We start from the raw sequence: 20900 nt of genomic DNA on the forward strand, positions 1-20900 counted from the left end.
ACTAGCTTATTGATCATTCAAATTCAACAATCATCAAAGATAATTATCAATTATCAAAAATCAATAGAATATTAATAAGGATTATCATTGACGGGGCACCACCCTGAAATCAGGGACTAATAACCAGATAGTAAAACAGTCTCAATATTAGATTGTTTTCTTAGGAAATTCAACATCCGAAGAATATCGATTTTCGGGGAAAAAATTAAACAATGAATGAAGGTTTGAATCCGAGCACTGACATCCTGTCAGCATGACACAGGCGTATGCAAAACAAACCAAAACACTTCTCTTTGTAATATAAACAAAGTTTATTTATGCAGTAATATCAATTAATAATTAATACAATGCAGTCAATAAACTTCCGACTTACAACTACAAACTAAACAGTGATATGATTAGATATGGAAATAAAAATAATCATATAACACATAAGGTGTGTGTGTGTGTGTGGTTAGTACGAGAGAGAGAGAAATAAGTGACAGCCCTAAAGCCGATTTCGCGATAGTGGGAGAGAAAGCAGCTGTTAGTTTATCACTCAGAGACGGCTCGTAAAAGTCCAGTGTTATTTGACTCTTTAATGGATGAACTCAGTTGCTGTCTCACCCGCGATGGCGAAATTGCACAACAAACCAATTTGGTTGGACCACAATACAGCAAAACAAATTCGTGATAATTAATACCCTGAGTATTAATAATGAGCGGACATGGCGGTCCGTAAACTGTACAAGCAAAAAACCTTGAAACACAAGAATAACACACTATAATATTCTATCCCTGCCCAGGCGTAAACCTCTTACTTGAATCGCAGGAGGACACAGGTAGAATGTGTTTTCCTCCGTCCTTTAACTCTGACCCGGTTCCTTGAGGCTCGGGTGATGAAGGGAGATGGAGATTGTATGGCCACAGTTTCAAGTCGGACGTTACTTCCTTGTGCCACGAGGTTGCACCTGAGAGCAGCGATGAAACTGCGTCTACACACTGCAAGCAAAGTTGCTGGAAGCAAATCCCGAAAGCATTTCAGAGGTATTTCAACTCCTGATGATGTCATGTTTGAGAGACGTTCTGTTGTGTGCCTCATCCAAGAGGAGTTGAGAGTTCGATCCTTTAGTGAGCAAGGCTTTATGGGATTTGTAGTCTTTTTTTTAACTCCCTTTGTTTGATTTTGGCGCGATTTTTATCAGTATAATTTACAACTTGGAATGTGGGGGCTTGAGTTAGGTTTTTAGGACTATGTTAGGACTAACATTAGGCCCAACATTCCCCCCTTTGGTCTGAAGAGTTGGTTGTTGTCCAGCATCTTTAGAGCAACTGAAGGGCCGAACAGTTCTTGTCGGTTCACAGTAACCTGTGGGTTACGCCATCCATGTATTCCTGATAGGAAAGAGAAATGGTTGCACAGTCCATACAGTTCATTAGAGTTCACAGAGGCTTTATCGTCTGGACAGAGATTGAGGCACATATGGGCATAGAACTTCTAGCTAATTCTAAAACTACATTCATGACACATAAACATTTCAAGTTATTGGAAGGCACAGCATTAACCATAACACAATCCTTTGTTGTTCTTTGGTCATAACACAAAATCCAAGTAGAACCTGACATTGGTTACTAGGAACAAAATGTTAGAGGAAAGGAGGGTTAAAGGTTAAAAGGCTTATCCTTGGAAATGATGGGGTTAACCTGTGGGATGGGCTCAGACTGGTGTGTAAAATGTGGCTGTATGAGAAGTGAGTCCAGTCTGGCCTGTAGGTGTTGAATGTACCTGTACATTCTAACCCTAACCCTAACCCTAACCCTAACCCTAACCCGTGTGCAATAATTGCGATGATCCAACCACTAAGGAGGAGCCAGAGGGCAACCAAACTGATAGGGTGTTCTCGGTAAGATGATGATCTGCTTATGTGACCAGGAAATATAGTGGTCAAGTCAGTCGGTTTGAGACTGAACTTCACTAATTTCATCCCTTCAGCCTGAAGCTGCTGTCGAAGGGTGTCACTAACGGTGAGGCTGTGACCTAAATGCGTCCGTGATCTCAATTTCTACGTCATGTTTGTTGACGTTGAGATGATGGAGGACAATATCGTCAATGTGCAGGTTGGCTCCTTGGGGAACCGTTAAGAACACCGTTTGGTTTGGTAGCCTTAGTTTAGTGGCTGTATCATGGCAGTCGTATGACACTGGGATTTCGGTGGCTGGTGTGTTAACGAGCCAACGATTGCCTGCTCGCTCTACCTTTGTCTCTGTTCCTTCATCTTTGATGGACATGCTACCATGACACTTGTTCAGGGAGGTAGTTAGTCACCTCTCTAACAAAGGGGTTGCGTTTTGACAAACCCAACGAATGTACTTTGTCTTGGTACACCTGTTTAGGTTAGGGATAAGGTAGCGCGAGGGGTCCTCATCATGGTAGGCGAGTGTTGGTGGTGTTTTGAGGTGAATGTGTGCATTACCTCTCTGAAAACCAACATTAAATACAGATTTTAGTCTATATATATTCTGCCTATGATGGTAGATTGAGGATAAATCCTATTTTGAGGTTCTGAGGATTTACATGGATTGGAATTTCAATGCCAAAACTATATGCCAAGTGCATCTGTGAAGGTTGCACAATGGAGATAGTAGCAGATCTAAGGATTTGTTCAACAAGGTCTAGGGAGACCAGGTAAGCTGGAATCCTTCCATCAATCAGACTGTTGACTAAGGAGCTAATTTCCCTGAGGAGGTCCTGCATTAGATCTCTAACGATACACGCATAAGTTGTTTTCTCTGACAAAGTCCCTAAAGCGTGCAAAGTGTTATTGATAAGAACAGAGTGCAAATTTACAGTGACTATAGTACCCTGAAGGGTTTTATTCAGGTCCTGTAATTGTTCTTATTGGAGTCGTCGTCTCTGCTGGATTTTTGGACGATGGCGACGTGTGTATCTGAAGCTGGCGAACTGTTTTCTGGACCAAGTGGTCTCGGTATGTCAACCTGAGCCCACATGTGTCCACAACGGCAGTCAACGAGCGGAGCCAATCGGTTCAGTAGGTCCTGGCCAACTAACAGTGGTTCCGTATTAATGGGACATATGTAAACAGGGTCTATTAGCATCATCCCTTGAAAGGTGTCAATCCAGGCCCGTTTTGTGATAGACAACCTATCTTGCGTGTAGCTTGTGATGCTTACGTTGCAGGTCTCTGTCTATAACGGTTTGCCAAGGGAAAGCTTTGCTCTAGCCACTTCTGCGAAGGTGTTGGAACCCATTAGACTATTTCGGAACCGGTGTTGAGTAGTGTGTGGGAGCTGAATGACCCATGTGTCAGGCATTGCTCTTACGGTACAGATCGCCCAAGAAGGTCAGAAAAGGAGGGTGTGGCATGTTAGGAGTGACTGTTTTGGGGAGCAACTTGGACACTGTTCCCCTTTTCCTGACCTACAAAGTAAACGTTGGCGTTAACGGGAGGGGGTACATCATCTAGTCATACTGGCGGGGTTTCAGTGCCGTGTTCCTTTGAGGAGGTTGACGGACCTGGTGAACAACGGAGCACGTCAAGCTTAGTTACTAACTCAGTCAAGCGTCTCCTTATATCCTCCATTTCCTCTCTCAAATCTTGTTCTCTGAGGGGATTTGAAACCTTGCCTACCCACTCACCTTCTTGTTTGGGTTTTCGTTTGAACCGCGCATTTCCTTTCGGCCGGCGAACCTGTTGTTTAGGCCTGCCATGACCCTGGGGGTGTGTCTGGTCACCACCCCCCTGGTTCTGTTGCCTACCCTGCTGGCGGGGTGATCGGCGCCTCTGAGGTCCTGTTCTGGCATTCACCTTAACGCGAGGCATTTCGTTGCCTTCAAGCGCTAGGTCTGCATATTCTGAGGCTTGGATCCCCAGGACTCTGGCGTCGCCTTAGTGCCCTCGGGCAGGGAGCATGCGTGTCTCCCATGCCAGTTGCGCGTATCTTCTGATTTCCTCCATGGTGGGGTTGCCCATTCTGCAGTGCATTGTGACATCATATCGCACGCACTCGTGGAGGTTGTGAAGGAAAAGAGACTTGAAAGCTCATTCCTCCTCCAGACCTGGTGCATTACTTCCTTGGAAGTACGTGGTTCTCAGGCGTCTATAATATTCACGCGGAGGCTCATGCCTCTTCTGGGTGATGGTGAAAGCAGCTATGATAGTGGAGGATTCGTCGATATACAGCGAATACTCCTCACGTAGGGCTTTACACAGAGCTGAATAGCAGTTTCGTGTACCAGTCGGTAGCGTTTCCATAAACGCATGGACACTCCTTACTGTGGTCTTCCATATAAGCTTGAGTTTTTCATGCGACGAAGCATAAGACAAATCAATCAGGCAGTGCTCAATTTCCCTAAGATAATTGTCGATGTTTGAATCACAATTACTTGGGTCAAAGCGTTCTATGTCCCCTGCGAGGGACTCGAGTTGTCGGATGCACAAGCATTGGTGTCGGTATGACCACGGGTCATCCGAGTCATCCGAAACATCATAGTCACTCGGATCACTATAGCGATGAGGATGACTTCCTCCCCTTCGTGGTGGGGAAGGAGTCCAGTCGACGCGTGGGGGTGGACCCCGGGTTGCATACAGCTCCTTGGCTAATGGGATATTCGAGCCGCTTACACCACTCTGGGCTTGGAAATAATTTCCCCCCCTCCGTGGTGTGGAATCAGTCGGTTTGAAAAACACGGTGGCGTGACTGAAAACTGACTGAGGAGGGTAACTGTAAGGAGGGGCACCTGCATCCAACCAGCGGGCCGCTGGAGGATTTTGAAAGGTGTCTTGGAGGACGAAGTCAGAGACTGTACCACTAGGGGCAGCTCGGCTCCTAGCGTGTGTCCCTGGGTTTCTCAGGGGCACATTTCTACGAGTTGTGCTAAAAAGGGGGCCCTCTTCTATGTCAGATGTCATGCGGTGCGTTTCAGCTGCACTTACCTGATCTGACTCTACTCTTAGCTGGGCAGCTTGAAGCTGCCTGCGCAGGGCTTCGTTTTCCTCCTGCATCCGGGCATTATCTTCCTGTGCCTGGATTTTCTCAGCTTGGGTGTACCTAACATCTTAGTGCAGGCTGAGATTTTCCTTCTGCACCGCTTGATAGGGAGGAGGGGTGGTAGTGGGTGTTAAAGTTGATTTTGTGTATTTATAATTGTTTTGTTTTTCTGTGTTTTAATAAATAAAAATGTTAATCATAAAAAAAAATAATGCAAAAAGTGTGAAAATATGATTTAATTGTGTGTATTCTGGATAAATAAAATGTTAGTTATTAAATTTGTCTTAGCAAAAAAACAAACAAAAAAAAAACAAAAAAAAAAAAACAATTGTGGTAAGTCATGGCATCTGCTCATGTTATTGCTTCCTGCATTACATGCCACGTATACTATAGCTTCTTCTGTCAGCAGTGAGTGGTTTGCATGTGATAAATGGAAGGAATTAATCAATGTAGGGCTTTACTGGTTGTTTAGATCAGTGTTACTATCAGAAATAATTAATAATTATTTCTTTAGTTATTCATTAATATTTAAATTAATTAATTGAATCTAACTCATTAAAACCTCATATGGGGCTCCAGTAAATGTAGTGTGCTACATTTAGGAGCAGGTTTGGTTATTAGCATAATATTTTTTATTAGCATAAAAAGATAATTATTAATTATTAAAATCAATAGAACGTTATTGAGAATCAATGTTAGCTTTTTTAATCCTTTAAATCAACAATTATCAAAGATAATCACCAATCATTAAAATTAACACTAGCTTATTGATCCTTCAAAATTAACAATCGTCAAAGATAATTATCAATTATCAAAAATCAATAGAATATTAATTTGGATTAACATTGACGGGGCACCACCCTGGAATCAGGGACTAATAACCAGATAGTATAACAGTCTTAATATTAGATTGTTTTCTTAGGAAAATTGACATCCGAAGAATATCGGTTTTTGGAGAAAAAAACAATGAATGAAGGCTTGAATCAGAGCACTGACATCCCCGTCAGCATGACACAGGTGTATGCAAAACAAACCAAAACACTTCTCTTTGTAATATAACAAAGTTTATTTATGCAGTAATATCAATTAATAATTAATACAATGCAGTCAATAAACTTCCGACTTACAACTACAAACTAAACAGTGATATGATTAGATATGGAAACTAAAATAATCCTATAACACATAAGGTGTGTGTGTGAGAGTGTGTGTGTGTGTAAGGAAAGACGCGCACAAAATGGCGGACGTGACACTCGTGGAGAGTATGTCACGCGAAACTTCCGGCCAGGGAATATGGCCGCGAATGTGGGCGGAGAGAAACCAGTCAATGGTAGCTTAGGGAGAAAGATGAGCTTTATCACGATACTATCTACTAGCCAAAAATGTGTGCCAGAATGTTTGTGAGGGGTCGCGTGTGTGTGTATGTGTGTGTGTGGTTAGCACAAGAGAGAGAATTAAGTGACGGACCCAAAGCTGATTTCGCGATCGTGGGAGAGAAAGCAGCTGTTAGTTTATCACTCAGAGACGCGGTGGACGGCTCGTAAACTGTCCCACATTCTTTGATTCTTTAATGGATAAACTCAGTTTGCCGGTCTCACCCGCGAAGGTGGAAATGCACAACAGCCCAATGTGGTTAGACTACAATACACCAATTCAAATTCGTGATAATTAATACAGAGTATTAATAATGAGCGAACATGGCGGTCCGTAAACTGTACAAGCAATAACCTTGATACACAAGAATAACACACTATAATATTCTATCTCTGCCCAGATGTAAATCTCTTACTTGAATCGCATGAGGATGCAGAATGTGTGTTCATCCATCCTTTAACTCAGACTCGGTTCCTCGAGGCTTGGGTGATGACGGGAGGCCGTTTCCTCGCTCTGTCGGCAGGCGGTACGGCTGCTGAATCTCGGCGGGCTGGCAGAGAAATCAGCGACATTGACTTGATTGAAGAGGGAAGAGAAATCTTTTCTCTTCACTTCTGTAGGCAAACGGATGAAGATGCGGATTGCTCAGTGGTCTCCTTCGGATCCGTTAGAGTGTTCGGTGGAACACAGAGCAATCTCAACTCATCCAGCGAGATGGAGATTTTATGGCCACAGTTTCAAGTCAGACGTTACTTCCTTGTGCCACGAGGCTGCACCTGAGGACACACGGCGAGCAAAGTTGCTGGAAGCAAATCCCGGAAGCATTTCAGAGGTATTTCTACTCCTGATGATGTCATGGTTGAGGGACGTTCTGTTGTGTGCCTCATCCAATAGGAGTTGAGAGTTCGATCCTTTAGTGAGCAAGGCTTCATGGGATTTGTAGTCTGTTTTGGTCTCCCTTTGTTTGATTTTGGCGCGGTTTTTATCAGTAAGATTTATGACTAATGTGGGGGCCTGAGTTAGGTTTTATGACTGTGTTAGGCCTGCCTTTGTCTTCTATCTGACTACATGAGGCCCAACATTCCCCCCCATTGGTCTGAAGAGGTTGTTGTCCAGCATCTTTAGAGCAACTGAAGGGCCAAACAGTTCTTGTCGGTTCACAGTAACCTGTGGGTTACACCATCCATGTATTCCTGATAGGAAAGAAAACGGTTGCACAGTCCATACAGTTCATTAAATTTCACAGAAGCTTTATCGTCTGGACAGAGATTGAGGCACATCTGGGCATAGAACTTCTAGCTAAATCTAAAACTACATTCATCACACATAAACATTTCAAGTTATTGGAAGGCACAACATTAACCGTAACACAATCCTCTGTTGTTCTTTGGTCATAACACAAAACCAAAGTAGAACCTGACATTGGTTACTAGGAACAAAATGTTAGAGGAAAAGAGGGTTAAAGGTTAAAAGGCTTATCCTTGGAAATGATTGGGGTTAACCTGTGGGATGGGCTCAGACTGGTGTGTAAAACGCGGCTGTAAGAGGAGTGAGTCCAGTCTGGCCTGTAGGTGTTGAATGTACCTGTGCATGGCGTGTGCAATAATGGCGATGAGCCAACTACTAAGGAGGAGCCAGAGGGCAACCAAACTGATAGGGTGTTCTTGGTAACATGACGATCTGCTTATGTGACTAGGAAATATAGTGATCAAGCCAGTAGGTTTGAGACTGAACTTCACTAATTTCATCTCTTCAGCCTGAAGCTGCTGTCGAAGGGTGTCATCAACGGTGAGGCTGTGACCTCTAAATGCGTCCATGATCTCAATTTCTGCGTCATGTTTGTCGACGTTGAGATGATGGAGGACAGTATCGTCAATGTGCACGGTGGCTCCTTGGGGAACCGTTAAGAACACCATTTGGTTTGTAGTGTTATTTTAATGGCTGTATCATGGCAGTCGTATGACATTGGGACTTTGGTGGCTGGTGTGTTAACGAGCCAACGATTGCCTGCTCGCTCTACCCTTGTCTCTGTTCCTTCATCTTTGATGGACATGCTACCATGACACTTGTTCAGGGAATTCGGCTCTTAGGCCGCAGAGGTAGTTAGTCACCTCTCTAAGAAAGGGGTTGCATTTGGACAAACCCAATGAATGTCCTTTGTCTTGGTACACATGTTAAGGATAGGGATAAGGTAGAGAGAGGGGTCCTCATCATGGTAGGCGAGAGTTGGTGGTGTTTTGAGGTGAATGTGTGCATTACCTCTCTGAAAACCAACATTAAATACAGACTTTAGTCTATATATATTCTGATTGAGGATAAATCCTATTTTGAGGTTCTGAGGATTTACATGGATTGGAATTTCAATGCCAAAACTATATGCCAGGTGTATCTGTGAAGGTTGCACCATGGAGATAGTAGCAGATCTAAGGATTTGTTCGACAAGGTCTAGGGAGACCAGGTAAGCTGGAATCCTTCCACCACTCAGACTGTTGACTGAGAAGCTAATTTCCCTGAGGTCCTGCATTAGATCTTTAACGATATATGCATAAGTTGTTTTCTCTGACAAAGTCCCTAAAGCATGCAAAGTGTTATTGATAAGAACGGAGTGCAAATTTACAGTGACTATAGTACCCTGAAAGGTTTTACCTAGGCCCTGTAATTGTTCTTGTTGGAGACGTCGTCTCTGCTGGATTTTTGGATGATGGCGACTTATCCATCTGAAGCTGGTAAACTGTTTTCTGGAACAAGTGGTCTCGGTATGTCAACCTGAGCCCACGTGTCCACGATGGCAGTCATTGAGCGGAGCCAATCGGTTCAGTAGGTCCTGGCCAACTAACAGTGGTTCCATATTAATGAGACATATGTAAACAGGGTCTATTAGCATCATCCCTTGAAAGGTGTCAGTCCAGACCCGTTTTGTGATAGACGACCTATCTTGCGTGTAGCTTGTGATGCTTACTTTGCAGGTCTCTGTCTATAACGGTTTGCCAAGGGAGAGCTTTGCTCTAGCCACCTCTGCGAAGGTGTTGGAACCCATTAAACTTATTTCAGAACCAATGTCGAGTAGTGCGTGGGAGCTGAATGACCCATGTGTCAGGCATTGTCCTTACAGTACAGATCGCCCAAAAAGGTCAGAAAAGGAGGGTGTGGCATGTTAGGAGTGACTGTTTTTGGGAGCAATTTGGACCCTGTTCCCCTTTTCCCGACCTACAAAGTAAACTTTGGCGTTAACGGGAGGGGGTACATCATCTAGTCATACTGACGGGGTTTCAGTGCCGTGTTCCTTTGAGGAGGTCGGCGGACTTGGTGAACAACGGAGCACGTCAAGCTTCGTTACTAACTCAGTCAAGCGTCTCCTTATATCCTCCATTTCCTCTCTAAAATCTTGTTCTCTGAGGGGATTTGAAACCTTGCCTTCCCACTCACCTTCTTGTTTGGGTTTTCGTTCGAAACTCGCCTTTCCTTTCGGCCGGCGAACGTTTTGTTGTTTAGGCCTGCCATGACCCTGGGGGGGGGGGGGTGTCTGGTTACCACCCCCCTGGTTCTGTTGCCTACCCTGCTGGCGGGGTGATCGGCGCCTTTGGGGTCCAGTTCTAGCATTCACCTTAACGCGAGGCATTTCGTTGCCTTCAAGTGCTAGGTCTGCATATTCTGAGGCTTGGATCCCCAGGGCTCTGGCATTGCCTTCGTGCCCTCGGGCAAGGCGCATGCGTGTGTCCCATGCCAGTTGCACGTATCTTCTGATTTTCTGCATGGTGGGGTTGCCCGTTCTGCAATGCATCGTGACATCATATCGCATGCTCTCGTGGAGGTTGTGAAGGAAGAGAGACTTGAAAGCTCATTCCTCCTCCAGACCTGGTTCGTTACTTCCTTGGAAGTACGTGGTTCTCAGGCGTCTGTAATACTCACGCGAAGGCTCGTGCCTCTTCTGGGTGATGGCGAAAGCAGCTATGGTAGCGGAGGCTTCGTCGATATACAGCGGATACTCCTCATGTAGGGCTTTACACAGAGCTGAGTAGCGGTTTCGAGTACCAGTCGGTAGCGTTTCCATGAACGCATGGACACTCCTTACCGTGGTCTTCCACATAAGCTTGAGTTTTTCACACGACGAAGCCACTCTCCCATTCCTGCTAGGGTTTCCAATCGATTCTCCCCACTCAGTGATGCCCCTTCTGAGAATCATGTTGAAGGAGCCTTAATAATTGATGATTCTATTGTAAGGAATGTGGAAATAGAGACTACAGCCACTATTGTTAAATACATTTCGGGTGCCAGAGCGTCTGACATCAGATTAAATTTACAAGTGCTGACTAATGCTAAACGTAGATTTTCTAAAATTGTTATTAATGTCGGCACTAAGGATGTCCGGATTCACCAGTCGGAGATCACTAGAGACACTGTTAAAAAGGTGTGAAAAATAAATCCTATAGTTGGTGCCTTAATGTGTCCCTTTTGCAAAATCCTGATTTCCAACAAATGCTAAAGATTGAAATCAGTGTTTATATGGAGACCAACTGGTCCACGGTATCCTCTGTGGGCATGGCTTGGGAGGCACTTAAGGCGGTTCTTAGGGGTCGGATCATACAGTATGCCTCATTCATTAAAAAATCCAAAGCACGAGAACTCGTGGAGTTGGAAGAGAATATTAAAAGTGCAGAGGCAGAGCTGAAGCGCTGTATGTCAGCTGATGGCCTCAAAGAATTGACCCAATTGAAATATAGATGTAATACTATTTTGTCACGGAAAGTGGAGTAACGGTTTTACATCAGCTGGAATTTGTTTCGTGGAAGATCACACCTTTGAGACAGTTCTGTGAATTAATCTACACATTATTTGTGTTCATTCCTTCTATTGACTGGGTTTATTTTACAAAGCATTTTCTGTTATGTAATTTTGCCTCACAAATTGAGCAATCTGATGGCAAAGATGTCGTGGGGGCTCGTGGGCGTTCATGGACCTTTTGAGTTTAGAGGGATTGTCGCCGGTTGGCGCTGTCATGCGTGGGGTTAATGTGCACGTTTTTCTTTTTTCTGTTTGTTTTGTTCGGGGGGAAGTTCGGGGTTTGTTTGTTTCAATAATGGGGAATGTGGTCTGTATAATTTTGTTTTTGACACAATTAATTTTTTCTACTATATCAAAATGTCAAATGTTAATATGAGTGTACTATCTCTCTCCACATGAAATGTGAATGGGTTGGGGCATCCATTAAAAGAAGGAAGGTTATTACTTTTCTTAAACGTAAGAAATATGATATAGTGTTTCTTCAAGAAACACATCTCTCCCCGCAGGAAGCTGACAAATTTGGGAAGATATGGGGTGGACATGTTTTTTAGTGCTGGCTCAAGTAAGTGCAAGGGAGTCATTATATTGGTAAATAAACATCTACAATTCAAATGTCTCAAACAGATTAAAGATAAATTAGGAAGAGTAATTATTGTTTTAGCTGAAATTCAAGGGCAAAGGTTGATTTTGGCTAATATTTATGCACCTAACGCTGATGATCAGGGCTTTTTTATAGATCTTGAAGGGATGCTGCAAGCCGCTGGCACCCCTCATGATATAATATTGGGAGGTGACTTTAATCTTTTGATGGATTCAGTCCTTGATCACAGTGAAGCAAAAGTGTGTAAACCCCCTAGAGCAACATTGACGCTTCACAGGATGTGTAAAAATCTTGGTCTTTCGGATATTTGGAGACTTTTGAACCCATCTGGTAGGGACTATACATTTTTTTCCATCAGTCCATAAGATTTATTCTAGAATAGATTTTTTTTATATATATCCAATCATATATAAATCATATATTATATATCCCTCATTTCATCTGTTGTTGACTGCTCAATTGGAAACATTTTAGTCTCAGATCATGCCCTGGTGAGTTTAGAGGTGATGCCACATATAGAGAAAAAGAAATCATATAGTTGGTGCCTTAATGTATCCCTTCTGCAAAATCCTGATTTCCAACAAATGTTAACGACTGAAATCAATGTTTATATGGAGACCAACTGGTCCTCAGTATCCTCTGTGGGCGTGGCTTGGGAGGCACTTAAGGCGGTTCTTAGGGGTCGGATCATACAGTATGCCTCATTCATCAAAAATCCAAAGCACGAGTACTCGTGGAGTTGGAAGGAAATATTAAAAGTGCCGAGGCACAGCTGAAGTGCCGTATGTCAGCTGATGGCCTCAGAGAATTGACCCGATTGAAATATAGATATAATACTATTTTGTCGCGGAAAGTGGAGTTTTGGTTATTCAGGGCAAGACAGTCATACTTTGAGTCGGGTGACAAAGCAGGGAAGCATTTGGCTAGATATATAAAGCAGAGAGAGTCTTTTTCTACCATTCCCTCAGTGAAATCTGCTGGTGGTGAAATTTTTACCTCAGCCATTGATATTAATAATGCCTTTAAAGAATTCTATATTGATCTTTATAGTTCCACGTCTACATTTATCGATGATTGGGAAGGTTAATGTTATTAAAATGAATTGTATTCCAAAATTCATCTACCTGCTTCAGTCTCTCCCTGTAGATGTCCCCCTCTCTTATTTCAAGCAATTTGATAGTATAGCGAAGTCCTTTATTTGGAATGGTAAGTGCCCCAGGTTAAATTTCAATAAGTTACATAGGCCGATTGACAATGGTGGGTTAAGCCTACCCAAGATTTTGTTTTATTATTATGCGTTCGCTCTTAGACATTTGGCTCATTGGTCGCTTCCACCTGAGAGAGCCCCTCCCATCACAATATTTACCAGTCTCCTCCGTCGCTTTTTCTTGTGTGACGGAGGAGTTCTGCACCGCAACTGGACAGGGCGCTTATTTGGAGAGCGAGATGATGCACCTCCATTTTTCCCGCATCTGTTTGGAATGCATCATCACGCAGGTACGCTTACGTCATTACCAAAGCAACCCATGCAGATAGGTTGGTTATGTCTGAACGCACAAATCTGATTTGTTCACTTGCAATTAATAGTGCGGACAGTCTGCCTGAAAAGATCTGATTTGAGAAAAAATCTGATTTGCCTGCAGTCTGAACATAGCCTAAGAGTCTTATCAGTGATTAGGAGATCCAGCGATGATGATATCCGATGAGGTGGTTGTTGGTGAACAAAATTCTAATAGTTCCATTTAAGGTGAATTCCAGGTAAGGTAAGTGGTCTTTCACATGAGTGTAGTAATCCAGCGTTCAGAAAGTTACATCCTTACATCCATCTTGTGACTTATCCACACAGTATCCACAATGTCGATGCAGAATTGTAGTAAATATATAGTGCAAACACAAAGTCCTTCTACAAAAAATACAAATGAACTCAAATTACTCTTCCAGCTTGAAGCAAACAAGTCCAAACATCAGAATAATTATAAATACAAGGTCTCAGTCACATTACAAATAAATCATAAGCATGATACATTTCTTAAAAAATAGAACAACGTCTTACTTACAGTTGAACTTGAAACAGCACGTTTTTCAACAAGGACTTTTGTTTGTAACACAGAGCAGGTGAGACATGCTTCCTCTACTCTACACCTAGCATTATACAAACTTTATGGCACCCTAACACCCCCCTAGCGGTGTGGAATAGTATTATAGCCTGAATACAAACTGGTAACAGGTTTGTGTCTGTTACAAACAAACTAACAATGAACAATTGTATTTTTATTAACTAACATAAAGATTAATAAATGCTGTAAAAAACATATTGTTAATAGTTTGCTCATGATACCTAATGCATGAACTAATGTTAACAAATGGAACCTTATTGTGAAGTTTTACCCATATATATTTATGGTTAAGAAATAACATCTACAGCAAGCTGCAACTGTTTTCCTTCCTCTTTTGAAAAAACAGCACAAGATATAGAGCGTAGAGTGAGAGAATTTTTTTGCAATGACTTAAAGGATGCTTAATTATTATCAAGAACACAATTCCATTCTTTATGATTTACTACCAGTCTTTGTGTCTCTATTGTTGGAAGAAAGTCAGATATAGGGATGTCTTAAAAAGAGTATTAAAGTCCTACCATGTGATCTTAAACCTACTATATGATCTTCTCTTCCACATATAATTATGTTTAAATGACTTCCCGTGTGGCGATGTAGGGGAAGGCAGCAGAGCTGACAGTCTCCCGACTAATCACATATTTATAGTATTATTTGTAGTGAATTCCCTTTCAAAAGACAGACTTAACAGTAGGGCGAAGCGGTAATAAATATTTTGCACAACTAGTGCACAATGAGCAGCACTAAACTGAAAAGTTATTTGGCTCAGATGAAAAAAGCCAGCATGGCTAGTAAACTAGCAAGCATGGCCACCGCTTCCTCACAAAATCAGGCCTTCGGAGGAAACCTGGACAATTCTCTCTCTATGACACCACTTTTCTCTGAGTTAGCAAAGCAGCGAGAAATTCTCAAGGAAGACATGGCCACCCTGATTCTAAGCTCTGTCAAACCATTGCAAGCATCCATGGATGCTCTGCGTGACACAATCAACACTTTTCAGAGTCGACTGACATCAACAGAAACTATAGCTGGTGAAAACGGAGCATCTCGCTGCGGCCAAAGCCACAGTCAACTCCCTTAAAACTCATTGATCGCCTAGATAATCTTGAGGATAGATCATGCAGAACCAATCTGCATATTTTAAATGTACCTGAGGGAAGCGAGGATGGTAAAAGTCCCTACTGTATTCGTCTCAGAGATGTTGGCTGAATCTATGGTTGAGGTGTTCACAACTCCACCACCACTGGAGAGCGCGCATTGCTCTCTCGGCCCCAAACCCACGGCTGGAAAATCAGCGCAAGCATTTGTCCTGTGTTTCCATCGTTATCAGGACCAGGAGCCTTGAGATGGGCCTGACAGCATGAGGTGAAGTTCAAGGGAAATATGCTCATTCTGAGTAAATTCTAGGGACTGTCCCAGGATATCAGCAGTTACAGAAATACTCAAACGAGCCTGTCTGGCACCAACAATCATGCCACGTTCCAAATCACTGAGATCACAATTTTTCCCCATTCTGATGGTTGATGTGAACATTAACTGAAGCTCCTGATCCTTATCTGAATGATTTTATGCACTGCATTGCTGCCACACGATTGGCTGATTAGATAATCGCATGGATGACTGTTGGTGCGAGACGGACTGGTTTGATTATTTCTGTAACTGCTGATCTTCTGGGATTTTTTTACACACAACAGTCTCTAGAATTTATTCTGAATGGTGCTAAAAACATCCAGTGAGCGGCAGTTCTGTGAACGGAAATGCCTTTTTGATGAGAGAGGTCAACAGAGAATGGCCAGACTGGTTCGAACTGACAAAGTCTACGATAACTCAGATAACCGCTCTGTACAATTGTAGTGAGAAGAATATCATCTCAGAATGCTATTCTGAGATGCGGGTTGGCGCTGTTTTGGCAGCATGAGGGGACCTACACAATATTAGGCAGGTGGTTTTAATGTTGTGGCTGATCGGTGTACTGTAGCAAGAGCAAAAGTCGACTGATTTTTTTATTTATATCAGACAATGTCACTTTCAGCACTATCACTTCAAAAGAATTAAACTTGTATCCTGACCTCTGAGTAACACCAAAAACATCACTATATAAATTGTAGCAACACCTCCTCCTCGACCCTGCAGCCTGGGCTCATGTTTATAACCTGGGGGAGTAGACTCATTTAAACTAATATATTCATATGGTTTAAGCCAAGTTTCAGTCAAACAGAGCAAATCCAAACTTTGACCTGTAATAGTTTAATTTACAATAATTGCTTTGATGAAAGCAATCTAATGTTTAGAAGCTCTACCATTTTAAGATGTTCATCTTCAATTTTGTTTTGTTATTCTCTAGTTTGACATCCATAAATTATTTTCTAAATGATTTGAGGAATTTTTGTTTGGTAGTTCGGGGAACAGACCCGGTCTCTATATGATATCTAGGTGATACAGTTTCTATGTGACCTGTGTTACATCTCAAGGCAGCAAGCAGACATTCAGATTAGCTTGTCTGTCTGCTTCTTGACCTGGGCTCCAGTCAAATACTATCAATATATGAATATATTAAGACTATGAGCCAAATTACTAGAGAGGAGAGCGGCACCCGACCTGGAGGGATGGAGACTATCTCTTTTAGCATGTCAGGTCTACTCCAAAAACTCGTCCAATTGTCTATAACTCCTATGCTATTCTCCAGACACCACTCAGACATCCAGCCATTCAGTTACAATAATCTACTATAAAGCTTGTCACCACGACAAGCAGGGAGGTGGCCAGAGCATATTACAGTGTCAGATTTTTTTGGCAAGTTCACACACCTCTTTAACGTTACTTATAGTGGCGAAGCCAGACATTGTTATTGCCGATGTGAATAAGAATCTTAGAAAATCTATGTTTAGCATTAGCACCAGCACTTGTAAATTTAATCTGATGTCAGATGCCCCGGTACCAGGCAAACATTTTACAATGGCGGCTGGAGTATTTATTTCTACATTCCTTAAAATCGAATCTCCTATAACCAGGGCGTTTCAACAGGCTACTCAGTGGGTGCGTCACTGAGTGGGGGGAACCTGTTGGAAACTCTAACAGGAACAGGAGAGTGGTGTGACTTTGCTGAGCGAGTATGCCATGAGACATCACCCAAATGCCCGGCTGTACTGCCGGAACCGAAGTGTGTGTGTTGCTCGCTGTACTACCAACATCCAAAACAGAATCTAACGGCTTCTCTTTCTCACTGACCTCCTCCCACCCTCATGGCTCTTTTTCAAGAACTGACTGCATTCTGATTTCAAAACAGTTGGTGAGTCAGGTCCAGTCTGCTTCAGTTTGAAATATTGTGAACAGAGAATTCTGTTTTGTCTTAGGGTACTTTTTGTCATGCCCACTGTCTAGGCCCTGCTCCGTCTCCCGTCTCTTGTGTTTCTGTGTTTCAGCAGGAGAAGATGGATCTGTCCGGAGTCCTGCCGGAGTACCATGATCTGTGAGCGGTCTTCAGCCAGTCCCAGGCCCCATCTCTCTGGGGTTATTCTTTGTGATGGAGGATGGCTCCTTGTGTACCTGCATCTATTATGGGGGGGTTGAATGACATAATAGTTAAGAACAGATACTCCTACCTCTTCTGTCATCGGCCTTCGAGATCCAGCAGGGAGCAAGGTACTTCACAAAGTAAGACCTCCGTAATGCCTATCATTTATTAAAGATTAGGCAGGGTGATGAGTGGAAGACGGCCTTTAACACACCCACAGGGCATTTTGAGTACTTGGTCATGCCCTTAGGGCTGATCAATCTGACATGATCAACAACTTTGTGTAACTGGATGACATTCTTATTTTTTCTTGCTCCCTCCAGGTGCACACCTAGCTTGTCAAGTGGGTGTTACAGCGTATGTCAGAATCAGCTGTATGTTAAGGCGGAGAAGTGTTCTTTTCATGTCCAGTTGGTTCCATTCCTGTGGTCCATCATTTCAACTGAGGAGATCCACGTGGATCCTGCCAAGGTGAGGGCCGGTTTGACTGGCCAGCTCCTCACTCACGCAAAGCTCTCCAAATATTTTTGGGCTTTACTAATTTCTATATATGTTTTATTAGGAACTTTATTAGGCACTTTGTCTTCATCCTTTCCTAAGAATGTCAAGCCAGATGCCCTCTCCCACCAGTTCATTGTCGTGGGTGACAGTTCTCCCCGATACTATTTTGTCTTCGGGCAGCATGGTGGGGGCTGTCACCTGGGGCATCGAGCGGCAGGTGAGGGGAGGCCCTTGTTCTGGTCGAGGTGCCCGGCGGGTCGATTATTCATTCCCGGGTCGGTCAGATTTGCAGTCCTCTGGTGGGGACACTCCTCCAGGCACATTCAGGAGTTAGGAGGACGCTATTTGCCATCCGTCAGTGGTTTTGGTGTCCAGCCATGGCAGAGGAAGTCCGTCGGTTTGTGGCGGCCTGCTCGGGCTGTGCTCAGAACAAATCCAGCAATTCTCCCTCCATTGGTCTGCTCCGCTAATTGACCTCCCACAACCCCTGCTCTTGGAGTAAACAGCTTACCTGTGCCAAATACACCCACAACTTTCTGCCGGTGTCATCCACTGATCTCTCCTTGTTTCTCTGCTGCCTGGGCTACCAGCCTCCCCTTTTCCCATTGCACAAGCACAACATTGCCATCCCCTCTGCCCAGGCATTTATTCAACGTTGCTGCCACACATGGAGGAGGTCCAAAGAGGTGCTTCTCCGGGCCGAGGGGCGCACCAACAAAGCAGCTGATGGTCTACGGACTAAGGCACCCAGGTATGTTTGTGGGAAAAGGGTGTGGCTCTCTACTCCACCAGAGACCTACCTCTTAGGGTGCCAGCATGCAGGCTGAAGCCAGAGAAAATAATTGTTTTGAGATTTTAAACTTTAAAGCATTCATTTAGCAATATGTTTTATATCAGCATTCAATATGTACAGTATGCATAGTGTCTAATAATGCATTGGCAATGTACGCTTAAGTTTCTCTTTCCAATAAAGTTTCATATGAACTGAATCTGCCCATTTGATCCTATTATTAAAAAAAGTCCACTGAAAAACAGCAGAAGATTTTGCCCTAATTGTAATTAAAACAAGTCCACTGATTTTAAGGCATGTATACTTGTATACCTGTAAAGATGTGTCTAATTAACTATCCACACACACAAATACACACACCAAAAAAAAAAAAAAAAAAAAAAAAATGTACATTTTAACATACATATTTAAATAAGTAAAATAAATGATTGAACTAAGAAGACTGGAAAGTTTTCCACATGAACTTCAGTTTATAGCACTCCACGGTCAGCCAGATGCATCTGTTACCAATGGATCATGGCAACAATAATCATACATGATACCAGAGTGTAACACTTACGAAGTCTGCTAACCTACCGAGGAGGAAGACCCTTTAACCAGCTAAACTGTCAGAGATGTGGTGCAGTGGGCTGTGCAGATACTCAGGACATATAAGCAGGGTCAGTGGATATCCAGTGCTTAGCCCAGATCTCTGTGGATACGCATTGGGCCATCTTTGATTAAATATTACAACCCCAATTCTGAAAAAGTTGGGTACATTATGAAAAATGCTAATAAAACAAAAAGGAGTGATTTATATATTAAATTCACCCTTTGCTATATTGAAAGTACTACAACTACACATTTTACCTTGTGAATTTAATTGTTTTTTTGAAAATGTTCAGAAATTCACACATCAAAAAAGTTGAGAAAGGGGCCATTTAAGACTAATAACAATTTGACAAATCGAAATAAGGCGATGTGGAACAGGAGATGTTACACAGGTGAGGCAATCATGTCATAGTATACAAGGAGCCTCCAAAAACAGCCTAGTCCTTCAAGAGCAAGGATCGTTCAAGACTTGTCAATTTGCCAACAGATGCTTCAGCAAATGATCCAGCACTTTGAGAACAGTGTTCCCCAAAGACAAACTGGAAGGATGTTGGTCATTTCCACTCTACTGTGCACAATATAGTTAAAAGATTCAAGGAATATGGTCAAATCTCAGCGTGTAAAGGACAAGACGAAAACCACTTCTGAATGCACTTGATCTCCGATCCCTCAGATGTCACTGTCTTAAAAAAACGTCATTCGTCTGTAATGGATATCAAGAACATGGGCCTGGGATTACTTTAGTAATACTTTATTAGTCAACACCACTTGCCGCTGCATCAACAGATGCAAGTTAAAACTTTACTTTGCAAAGCAGAAGCCATACATCAACACTGTCCAGATGCGCTGCAGACTTCTCTGGGCTCTGTCTCATCTTAGATGGAAAGTAGACCAGTGGAACCATGTTTTTTGGTTTTATGAGTCCACATTTCAGATAGTTTTTGAAAAACACAGCCGTCGTGTTCTCCGGGCCAAAGAGGAAAAGGACCATCCAAGCTGCTGTCAAGGTCAGGTCCAAAAGCCAGTGTCTGTATGGGCCAGGAGTGTGTCAGTGCCCATGGCATGGGTAACTCGCACATCTGTGAGGGCACTATTAATGCAGACAGATATGTACAAATTTTGGAGCAACATACACTGCCATCCAGCACCATCTTTTACAGGGATGTCCCAGCATTTTCCAGCAGGACAACTTTAAACCACATACAGGCTGGATTACAAGTGCATGGCTGTGTAAGCAGAGAGTGTCTGTGCTAGACTGGCCTGCCTGCAGTCCTGACCTGTCTCCAGTTGAGAATGTGTGGCGCATTATAAACAGGGTTGGGGAGTAACGAAATACATGTAACGGGATTACCTATTTAAAATACAAAATATAAGTAACTGTATTCCACTACAGTTACAATTTAAATCATTGGTATTTAGAATAGAGTTACATTCAGAAGTATTTTGATTACTGAAGAGATTACTTTGCATTTTATTGTCATTTGTTTCATTTAATATTTAGTCCTTTCAGATGGAAAAATGTATACATATAAATGATGTGATCCAAAGTGCATTTGAAAAGTGGTGAAACACTTTCTTATGATGTGTCACATTCATACGAGCAGACAGAGAAGTTTAGAGCAGAAGAAATAGAAATAAACCTTG

This window comes from Myxocyprinus asiaticus, chromosome 48 (genome assembly GCF_019703515.2).
Source record: "Myxocyprinus asiaticus isolate MX2 ecotype Aquarium Trade chromosome 48, UBuf_Myxa_2, whole genome shotgun sequence".
NCBI classification, from domain to species: domain Eukaryota; kingdom Metazoa; phylum Chordata; class Actinopteri; order Cypriniformes; family Catostomidae; genus Myxocyprinus; species Myxocyprinus asiaticus.